Here is an 11,308-nt window from a genome sequence, read left to right on the forward strand (position 1 = left end):
GTGTGTAGGCAGCTGGGGCAGCTGAGCGCGGTCCGACAGCTGCCTACTGCTCCTTGTCTCGTCGGGTGTCTGGGATTTTTTTTTCTCTTATGAAAACACTTCCTTCCAAGTGAATGAAGAGAGTGAGATTCTTACCAATGAACCTCTTGAAGTCTGACCCCCGATGAAAGCATTAACTGAGGGAGTCGACCAAGGCTTGTTTTTTTGGGTTCCCGTGCTGAGACAGACCCGGGAAGCAAGACCGGAGACCGCTATGATCCATCTCCAATTGGAGGTGAAGTGATTACTTCCATTTCAAGACTTGATTTCTTCGTTCTGATAAGACTTCTAGACCTCGGACGCGCCCCAAAAACCATTCGTAAAGGGCTTTCAAATGTCAATGTGACGAATGTGGGTCTGAACAAAAAAGGTGCTCAACGAAGAGTACAAGTACGTTAGTAATACTGTATCATACTAAACCATAACAGAGCACATTCAAATAAAGGCATTCTGAGATAGGGTAAAAAGTCCCCGACGACTCAAGTGAACACAACCATCTGTCTGGTTTGCAATTTTGTCTAATTAAGGGGAAATGGACAAGATACGTTCCAATGGCCAAGACGTTTGCAACCAGACAAAATGGCAAAACCTGAGTTACCTGAACTTTAAAGAACATCAATTTTAAGGGTTATTTCCCCTCGATTGTGTGGAAACGTATGGCGGCGGGAGGGCATTGAGCTGATCATGAACTGAGCCGCAGATGATTAAGTACTTCAAGGCAAGAGGAATCTGTGCAAGGTTTGCTTTCAATCTCGTTTCTAGGATGATTTCGGATTTTTCACGCAAAAACCAGAGTCCACTGGATTCGACCCAAAAATGATGATAGGCTTCAGAAGGCCCATTATTATGGACAGAGTCAACAAGCCCTCCAGACACGCGTTCGACATAGGCAAGTGGATGTAGAGGCGAATGATGAACCAGGTAGACCGCTTGTCTACCATCACCATCAGGTGCTACAACAACCCTAACATCACCAATAGACCAAGACCATTCGAAAACAAACGCAAATGGCCGCAAACACCGTCTTTGAAAGTAGTTTGGTTCTGATTTTTGTTTTGAAAGCGGACACACAAGTTTGGTTTCGCTCTTGTCGATTTGCATTGCATTCCTTCTGCGGTGGATGTTCTCAGAAGTCCAACAATTCTAGGAGGAACTGGATCGGTGGTAATGCCCATTTAATTTAAAGGCACAACTCGAACCCCTTTGTGTCTGCGGTTGATATGAAGAGCCCCGACCAGATTTTTCGTATGGCCCCACTCCAAGAAGTTGACAGAGCAATCCGAATTGGCTGTCAAGTCTGAAGAGTCGTGAGTCCATCGGGTTGGAGATCGAGACCCATTTGCCTTTGTTCCCAGACTAGGCCCGTTGTTATCTCAATGATCAATGTGAATGTATCGAACAATCTGTCTGGTTGCTCCTTGCTTTGATTGAGGTGGAATGACGCCAAAATTTCCCTGAAATACAAGTAATCCAGACAGTCTGCGGATCCGACATCGTACGTCGTCTTCGATGTCTGAATTCGTGCTCGAGCATTTACGTGCACTCAGCCACCGATTGAGAGAGTGTGTGTGTGTGTGAGTGAGTGAGTGAGTGAGTGAGTGACTGACTGACTGACTGAGTGTGTGAGTGAGTGGTTGGCCATGTGTACATATGTGGTCCTCCGTATCTATGTACAACATGCATGGCATGGAAAAAGAGGCCCCCGTTCGTTCGGAGCTGCACCTCCCCCTGATCCTCCCCTTCCTCTGTGCCAAGTGCCACTATCTACGCCACCCAACCAACCATCTCGAACCATTCCAGGAATCAGACACACAAGAATTTTCTTTGTTTCCTCCAAGTAAAAGTTGGTTCAAGGCCGACGACGCTCGATGAGAGTTGCGACGAATTTTTTCATACGCATAATCACCGCTTTCAAGTCTAATTTTGGCCATATCGATTAGAAAAAGACACCTTGGCCATAAATCACGCGAAAACAATGATCCAACACTCGATTGTATATCCATCATAGCCAACCCTTTCACCTGATTTCATGTTCAAAGTTGGCTGTTCAATTACATGGACCTTGTCAAGTGCACAGAACCTGCGGGAGGTTACAACCATTTCATCAGATGTTGGTTGCATTTCAAAACTTCGTCCCAATTTGATCGGCATGGTTCTTGATGGCATAGGATATCAAAGCAGAATAGGCCAAATCGGGATCTAAGTCAAGGATCACAAATGAATATGGATCAAAACAATTTCCATTCAATCCCGAAATTCGGTGCAACATTTGTTCAAAGAAACCCTCGACTCCTATGGCTAGAGAACAAATTAATGTTATTTCCCATAACAATAATTTATGAGCCACATACGTACGTCTGCATAACCTGTGCGTCAGTTGCGCCATCGTTTTTCTCTTCAGATTAGAATGCACGTGTTGCGTTGAAGTGATTCTTCGCTCAGCTCTCCTACCTAATCTCTGGGAATTCAACTGGGTTCGTTTGATACATCTACATTTGTTTTGCTTTATGTGTGCAAATCTCGGATGTTCCGACAGAGCTTGACGTTGATCGAAGGTATCCGTTGCCAATTCCAGTCCTATTGTGGGCAATGGCACTTTTACGTCCAATTAGGCGACACATTTTAAGTTTAAACCAACACCTGTCACACGGGCAAAACTCCAGGTAGTCCATGGTACATACGTACGTGCGTATATACGTGGCTTGAAAAAAAAGAGATGTAGACATTGGGTAGTCAATCCCTCCATGACAGGAATAGGAAATGGATTGTGTCTGCCACGGTTCGAATCGATACTCAATACGTCAATTATTACGAGTAAGTCCTTTTGCTTTGTTCCTCCGCCTGGATTCACCTCCTTGCCAGTAATGCCTGTGCGAGTACGTACTGCGTGAATCGTAATACAAACGAGAAAGGAAGTTTCCCAAGTAAAGAGCAAAAGGGCTAAAGGGGTTGCCCAATACTTCAAAGCCAACTTGAGCCATGGTGCAGTGGTTTGTGCTAGGGAAAACAAAGCCATCATCGTCATGATGATCATCATCATAATCACGTGTTTATGGGCCTCTTGGCTTTGTTTGTCCCTTTAGAACACTGTCTAATAATGGCCATTTGAAGGCTTGAAAGTGCAAGAAGCACGTCCAGAAGTGCAATTTTAGTCCCACTCACAACAAATGGAGGCGAGCGATCCGTTGTGAAATTCCAGAGTGTTTTCCCCGGATCAATTGAAGTCTGAAATGGCTTTCTAAGTTTGTGGCAGCAACCAAATATGGCGTGCCACACGAAGCCCCGAAAATCAATTAAAAACGCCCCTGCATTGAACCCGGCCAGACGGCTTCTGATATTGCATTTGAACACAGAGCTTGACCACCAAGGCATGGATGAACGATTGGATGACTAGTCGCCCACAGCACATGAACCAAGCGAGGTTGCAGGGTCAAGTTGGTCAAAAAAAAAGTCCGATTAACTCGGACGACCAAAATCCTGGAGCGATGATGGTTTGAACAGAGAAAAGTTGCCCAAACACGCCAATCCAGTGGAAAAGACGCTTCTATCAGTCACCTTTAATTACATGCATTACATAAACATTGTAGCCCGACCAAGAGATGAACTTTCCTTCGCCGTCATGAATAAATCAACAAGAGGCTGGTTACGTATCGTGTTGGCGAATGTCTACGTGTTCTTTTTTTGCCACGTGAGTCTCGCTCTCGTCTCTCTGAATTGTCGCTGCCATAGTTAGAAATTATACATCTTTCTTCCAGGCCCGAACACTCGCCTAGGAGAGTGGGATAAATTGCAAGGAAGGAGCTAATTAAATTCCAGCAATGGTCCATTTGATATTTCTCGCCAATGGTTAGTGGTTGGGCTGAAATGGTACTACGCGTACATACCGTTGGTACGTACGTTCTTCTGTTCATGAGTGCCTCCAATGTGATTTGGATCAAAAGAATTTAGCAACCTGTTACGACTGGTGCTAACCATTCTTGCGCTCTATTCTATTCCATTTTGTTAGGCCTGAAAAACAGCTGTTGTTGTTATAGTCGCTCATCAAGCTAAGCTACGATACACTGGCTGCCTTTGGGATCATTCCGAGTCTGCACTTGATCTTTTGCAAGGAGCATTGAACTTGAAAGCGACTCAGGAGAAGGAGGAGGAGGAAAGAGAGGCGACGAACGAAATGGTGGAAGAAGCTCAATCTGGGCCTTCTCTGGCCACCAACTCAGCCAACCACCACCAACCATGATCATCCCAAAGAGAGCTTCGAATGAGCAATGAACTGAATGAACAAGTGAGCAAGATGCCGAATGCATACTCACGAACTCATAGATTCCTACACCAGGAGAAGTGAACTGACTTCGATGACTCCCATTCCACTCATATTGAAAGACAAGACAGAACCTGACTTCGATTTAAGTCTTCAATCCTGGGTAGCTAATTTGATTGACAATGTCAGCCTTTTTTCCTCTCTCTATCGTCAAAAAAAAAGAGAGAACATATGTAGATAATCTCCGTAATTGTCTTCTCAACCAACCCCCTTGGGTAGTGGGGATCATTAGCGAAAATGTTGATGCCATTTTTTGGTGATGCTTGTCATAATGTAGTCCTCACACGAGCATGACGTTGGTGGTATCAACAAGCCACGCTGACATTTAAAGTTCTCATCGGTGAACCAGGATCTCCTTCGCCTTGGTAGGGACTGGGGTACTCTGCAAAAATGGTTCATGGCAAGCTCTTCGAAATTCCAATGGTGAAGAAGATGCTCACTGAACCACTCACTAGGAGGGAGGGATGTCGTCTCTTGGCCCAGTTCATTGTGGGTCGCTCTCTCTCAAACCATTGATCCGGACACGATTCCTCTCCGAAGCTCGTCTGAGCTTCTCATGTGAGCACTGAGGAGCATCGGGATCCTGTTGACAAAAAATGTCAAAATCAATCGTCAATTCCCAAGCAGACGGAAACTTGTGACTTTTGATTTTCATTTGATTTGTTGATTCCATTTCCAATCAATGGCTGAGGTCCGCTACCATGGGGTCGAGTTGGAGAGTGCCTTTCGGCCAACGGTTCTTTCAAGGACTTGTTTCGGAATGGGGAAGATCTTTGTCTTTATTCGTCTCCGTCCTCGTATACTTCGTTCACTTAAGCACCGGCCATTAATTAGAAATTACAATATCTCCAGGAAGATGTGTCAGTTCGCTAATAGACTAAAAGAGTTATTGCTGACTAGTACAGCGGTGGTTGCCATATTCCGGCTCTCGTAAGAGACAACCCAATAGGGGCCTCTGGAGGAGCTTTGCTCGTTCAATTCATAGCCAGGGTACGTAGACAAAGGGCACTTCTTCCATCATGGAATGCCCCTATTGGAAAATGACAGTAGGGTGATTGTTCCGTTCATTGGTGCCCACCAAACCAATGGGCATTCCAGAGCATTATTCCCCCAAAGAAGAAAGCTTTTTATTTAACTCGTTCACTCATCACGTGAAGGAGGTACAAGTCCTCTATTGTACGTATGTATGTACGTACAGTAGTGGCCGGTCGCGGAGATAGTGCTTCTATCACTAGCACTACCACGAGTACTAGCATGCATGCAGCCAGGGAACTTGTTGATGATGACGACTGGCCTGATGCCTTTAATGGAGTGACCACGTTAATGAGAGGGCGGCACCCGGCCGAAAGGAGATAGGAGGAGCAGGAATAGTAGCAATCGTAGTTGTAGCAGTTGAAGGAGATGTGATGTTTTTGGTGATGGTTTGGGCACCAACTACCAATGGTAGTAAGTGTGGTGGTGCCTGATACATGAGAGACTTCCAGACAAGCAGGAGGCAACTCGTTCCTTTCCTCGGAGAGAATTTGCCTGAGTCAGGGCCATTTTCGCTTTTTTATGAGCATTTTGTGACTTCATAATCCACGACCGAGTGGGGATTGAAGTGCTAATGTAGCGAGCGAGTGAATGAGAGGTGTACTTTAGAGGCAAAACGGCCAATCACATTCATCTTTAGGATAGGTCAGTATGGGACAGAATATAGATGGATGGATGGATGGATGGGTCTGCTGGAATGGTTTGAGCTTGATATAACAAACCCAATAGAGCTTGGGGAAGAAGGCGTGTGCGTGGATTGGGGATCGCAGACAAATCGGAGCCGGTAAGCAGGTAATCTCTCTCGAAGCCCACAATTAGGTGATTGATCTCTCATTTCTGTTTGTGGTTCGGCAAAAAAGATTTGTCCGAGGTTAGTTTTGGCTGGTGGCGAATCTGAAGTTATGTGACTATGTAAAGTAGATCCTGTACTATTTAGCACTAGCTAGTTTTCAATTTAGCAGCTCTTGGGCCGGGATAAAGCCAAGCAAACAAATACATGAGGAAATGACGACAACACGGCAACTTCATTTACCATTCAGAGGTGACTTGATGTTGCCTGGACCTGAGTGTAAAAGCCTGATCCTCATCATCCAAGCGTCTTCAAGACTTCAACGCCATACCATAGAGGAAGAGGTAAGACGATGACATTCACCGAAACAGGCCAACCGATAGAGAAGACAGCCAAATATAAATAACTAACGGACTTTCTCAGGCCTTTTGTGCGGCCACGTCCGATTGATTCTTGAGCAGTTCTCGCCCCTCAATACGATTGAGCTCCGTTTAGCTAGTTCCCATTGACATTGTCTCGACAGCAATAACCAGTTAGCCTCGGGCCCCCAGGAGCACAAAAGAGGCGTTTCCTGAGTGGAAAACGCCGCTTACGCTGAGCCCTGGAATTAATATGCGATCAGACGGTATGGATCATCCACCCTCCCGACGGTCTGATGATCCATCCACCTTGGTCACTAAAGATGAAACAACTTAAAAGAACGATGTCATCTGAATTGAAAAAGATGCATCTTGTCGTGTCTCTGGCTGAGACCCCCAGGGCTTCAAGGCATCACGATAAGAAGAATCATTCCGATTCAATATGGTTTTGTTTGCTTGAATTGCATGCACCCGTCTTCCAGGCCATTAATCATATCATTTCTCTTGTTGTGTCTGCTATGCCGAGCACTTTCGCATTTTTATTGCCCATGTTTTCCGGTGCCAGGCGTTGAACCTCGTGATGCCAGCGAGTCATGTACATAGCGGCCCAGCCAGCCAGCCAGTCAGCCTCTCATTAGGAATTGAAACGAGAAGAACAAGGAGACCCACTTCTCGACTCGTGTTTTTTTTTATGGAAGCCAAACATTTTCATCTATTTTTATGAGCAAACATGTTATCGCCTTTCAATGGGAATCGGCATCTTTCAAAGGTGCTTCCTCCATGCAGGTAATCAGTCACTTACGTACTTACTGTACTTACTTACTTACCAAGTACTTATGCACGCACTTACTCAATGGGATCGGCAAGCTGATGTTCAGAGGCATCCGAAGACATTGCGAAGGTCTAGAAATTACCCGCATCTACTCTGCTCCAACCGACCTTTTAGCGTCCGAGTATGCAGAGACCGAAATCTGTTCTTTATCGACAACGAATGCACATTTTCAATACTTGTCAAGGCTCGTCCGTGGACGCTCAAGCTCAGTTATTGCTCCATAAATAAGGAGAGACATCAAAGCCCAAGCGAGAGTGACTGCTCAAATCTGGCAAGTGGCGTACTTCATAAGTCATTCCTCACACTGGATCTGGATCAAGCTTGTCTGCCCGATCCCATGAACTTGGGGACACCAAGCCATGGTCTACGTGTACACGCAGTGTTCAAAGAGAGCAATTGTTACTCCCCATCGCTGATATCACGAGCAATACACAATTGGAACCGTGTCATTTTCTTGGGTGAAAGATTGTATAAAAGACCAGTTCTGTGGAGCTATAAACGACCGGAATTTCCCACGCATCGACTTCATTCCCGCACTCTCAAAACTCGAGGTGAAGGTGGTTGCTCTTGGAAACGAGCCGTGGAATCATCACGCGTTTTGTGGTTGGAGCCTGGGATCCCGCGGGGGTTTCGGATTTGATTTGTCTCTCTGAACATCTTTGGATGGAATCGAGAGGAAGTGAATTCATCATTAAAAGTGCTCGATAAATACGCAAACAACAGCGGTCGGTGTGTTGTGGCGGTTAGAGGATCCGGCTTGTCCCCATCAAAGCGACTCCCTCAGTCTCTCGTGATGATTCTTGGGAACTCGTCTTAAAGCAAGCCGAATCATGAATGACAACAACCGTAGTGGATTAGTTTCCTCGTATTTATGTACGTATATGTACATGGACAAGTGGACTTCAGGCTCATCGAGGCTCGTACGTACACTCGTTTGGAATTCGGTATCGCTTCCACCCTTTGAGTATGGTTTTATCCATTAAGGTAATTAAATTCCACTCCATTTTCCAGCTTTCATGATGATGATGAAGAAGACGACGATCACGATGATGATAATGATGATGACGATGATGATGTAATTGCTTATGCCTACTCTTCACTTGGCAAATATTTTTCGCAAATTATAGCTCTGCCCTTCTTGGCATAGGTATATTTTGACTCTTTCGGGACTTGTGTTCCACTGTCATCTTTGTTGTAAAAATACAGGCGGATCCAAAGTAGAGCACTATCGCCGAAGGAAATCCGGACTAATGACACTTTGCGAAAATTCACTTAGGGAGAAGTTACCCATGTTCGTTCTCCTGGCAAGCCAACACTAATCGCACCAGTTGTACTTTGGTTGTAATTGAGCGTTCCATTCACCACCTGGGAAGACCTCGGCGGGATTTTCGAGTGATGATTGATCTATTTGGGAGAGAAGGAAAGAGAGAGACCCAAGCAATGTTATACAACCACACATATAGGTAGATAGATATACATGGTACTCACGCACAAATCACGCCTGATGTCTGACTCCCGACAAGACTAATTGGGACCATGAATGGGAAGGAGGCCTCGGAGATCCTCGGATCATTGAAAATGATATGGCTGTTGTAAATTCTTACACCTCTCATCTGTCTTGAGGTGCTTTTTTTGTGTTCAAGGTGTTTTTCGGGCCCCTTGATTCTTGGCCCATCCCAAGGATCTATGTACGTATGTAGAGTGAGTGAGGTGGAATGGAAAAAAAGTGGAACGACGAGGCATAAACGCAACAATCTTGGAGCTCTCAATAGTAATTAAGGTATTGTCTAGACTTTGTAGAAAGAGTTGCCTCTACTAGGTGCTCGAGCCATTGAGCTCGGCATCGGCCAGCAGGAGGAGGAGGAGGAGGATCTTTAAGTGGAGATCAATCTTACTCACCTCCATCTTGGCCCGTGTCCAAGGCCAGAGCGGGAAGAATCAAGTCTGGAAGTCAAAATCACTAAAGAGTACTTGGCTCAAAGTCTTCGTAGATATCATACATATCGCTGCGTTCAAATGTTTTCTTTCCAAAATGTTTACGGGTGATAATGATCAAGCCAAGCCATCTAGTTGTTGCGGCTCAATTTCAGTTATCAAAGAGTTCATCATGAGACTCGGAAACAAACAAGGGCATCTGATCCGTGAGAAAGAACAAGAACAACAGCAGCATCCACAACTCAGACTCGTCCCTCGTATTGATTTGAGGTATGTGATTGGAACTGACTTTGTCACTCTCCTAAGCATCAGAATTGAAGAAAATTCAAATTTCCCGCTAATAGGTCTATGTTCGTCACTAAAGATCTTGGGTGAAGTTAGCGCTTCAAAAGTAAATAAAGCTGGATTAGTGCAAATTTCGGGGTAACTGGGTCTCTTTTGAGGGCTCAAATTGGTGCCTGTCAAATAAGAATGCCTTCTCATGTGCTATACACTGGAAATTCTGATTCTTTCACGCGAAGTAAGATCAGGGCGGAGGGCTGCGTAAGGTTCAGAAATGAAATTCAAAGCTTTCAAACTCCAAGCATTTGTCGAGGGATGCAAAACTGTCAAAAAACTGTCAGAAGATGACTCCATCAAACCGCTATAAATGGAACCTTGCTATGACATATTGCTCCCCATCTTTGATCCATCAACTACACGCGGACGGACGTAAGCCAAACAAAGATAAGCTCAACAATAGGTCATTTGAACGGGGAACTTGACTCAGATCTGGAGGAAAAACCATTTTCTATATGGAACTCTAAAAGTTGGATCAACGTCGAAAACTCTTGTTTCAAATTTTAGACGTGACAGTCTGAGCAAAAGAATGGCTCTAACATCAATAGAGTGAGTTCTTCGGTGGGCTTCAAATTTGAAAGGTTTGGACCTGGTCCATGAATATTGTAAGACATTTCAAATCGTGCAGTTCAGAAATGTCCTGATGTGGGATTTTTGTTGGTAGTACGCATCATTTCATAAACTTACCGAGTAGATTTTGCACTTATTCGTAGGTGGATAATTGCGGTGCCAACAACGTTTAAACAATTAACCGGCTTGTCTTAAGCAGCTAGCCAGGAACATAAGAGGTGGCCAAACTTGTTGCTGTTAAATGCAATATTTGTTAGGGCAATTAAGATATTTGCTAATGGTACCTTGCGAAACGCCGACTCCCCCATTATGTTTGAAAAAAGAAAAAAAAAAGATTGTTTTCCTTATTGCTTTTAGGATGCTGCTCTTTAGCTTGGACACAAGGAGTTGAAACATGTCGTACTTTGCTGGTTTAATGACTTACCTTGCATTTGAGACAGTGTTGCCACTTGAATCGACTCCGCGGTCGGCAGAACTGGCCCGGACTTGTCACGGACTTGTTAAATCTTGACATGAGAGACACGAGTGGTAATGAGAAAATTGCAAATGCATTGAATTTTTTTTTTCTTTATGACGGGTACGATGGGTAAATTATTTCATTCTTCGTGTCCGTCATGTAGACATCAATTCAAATCAAATTTGACGGCATCAAAACATTGCAAATGATCTTGTCAATGCTACGCAACTATCCCAGACTGCAGCTGAGATGAGAAAAAACCCCTTCAAGGCCCTCAAGACGACACTGACAACCCAAAACCCGAAAGAAACGGCCGTTTAGGAAGACATTAACTGGCGCATTTGAACGGTAACATCAGTTGACTAGGGTGACCAATTACTGCGCAGAAGCCACATGGACCAATGGCACTTTCCAGATTTTTTCATGAATCAAGAAACTTCCAACAGGTCTGACGTAACGTGTTCGTTTTTTTAGCTAAAAAGCGAGAAGACTGCACATAAGCCAGCCGGAGAGTTTATCGTTACAAAGCCACATTGTGATCAAAAGAGCCAAGTCTAAATCTGTGAACGCGAGCTTGTCAACGTCTGTTGGTCCGTCTTTAGAAACCCACAAGCCCCGACGCGAGATGTAGGCCTAT

The 11,308-nt window shown here is 44.7% G+C and overlaps 1 long non-coding RNA gene across 2 annotated transcripts; it reads right to left on the reverse strand.

The window, feature by feature from the left end:
• Positions 1 to 6,946: 6,946 nt before the first annotated feature.
• On the reverse strand, positions 6,947 to 10,872 carry LOC131885876 (uncharacterized). 2 transcript variants are annotated; one of them, XR_009373879.1, is made up of 4 exons: positions 10,639 to 10,872; positions 9,270 to 9,314; positions 8,859 to 9,054; positions 6,947 to 8,774 (listed from the first exon to the last, which is right to left on the reverse strand). It is a non-coding gene; the product is annotated as an uncharacterized LOC131885876 (long non-coding RNA). The 2 variants fall into 2 exon arrangements; XR_009373878.1 differs by lacking the exon at positions 10,639 to 10,872 and having other exon boundaries at positions 9,270 to 9,467.
• Positions 10,873 to 11,308: the final 436 nt, after the last annotated feature.

Source organism: Tigriopus californicus, chromosome 8, assembly GCF_007210705.1.
Source record: "Tigriopus californicus strain San Diego chromosome 8, Tcal_SD_v2.1, whole genome shotgun sequence".
NCBI lineage: Eukaryota > Metazoa > Arthropoda > Copepoda > Harpacticoida > Harpacticidae > Tigriopus > Tigriopus californicus.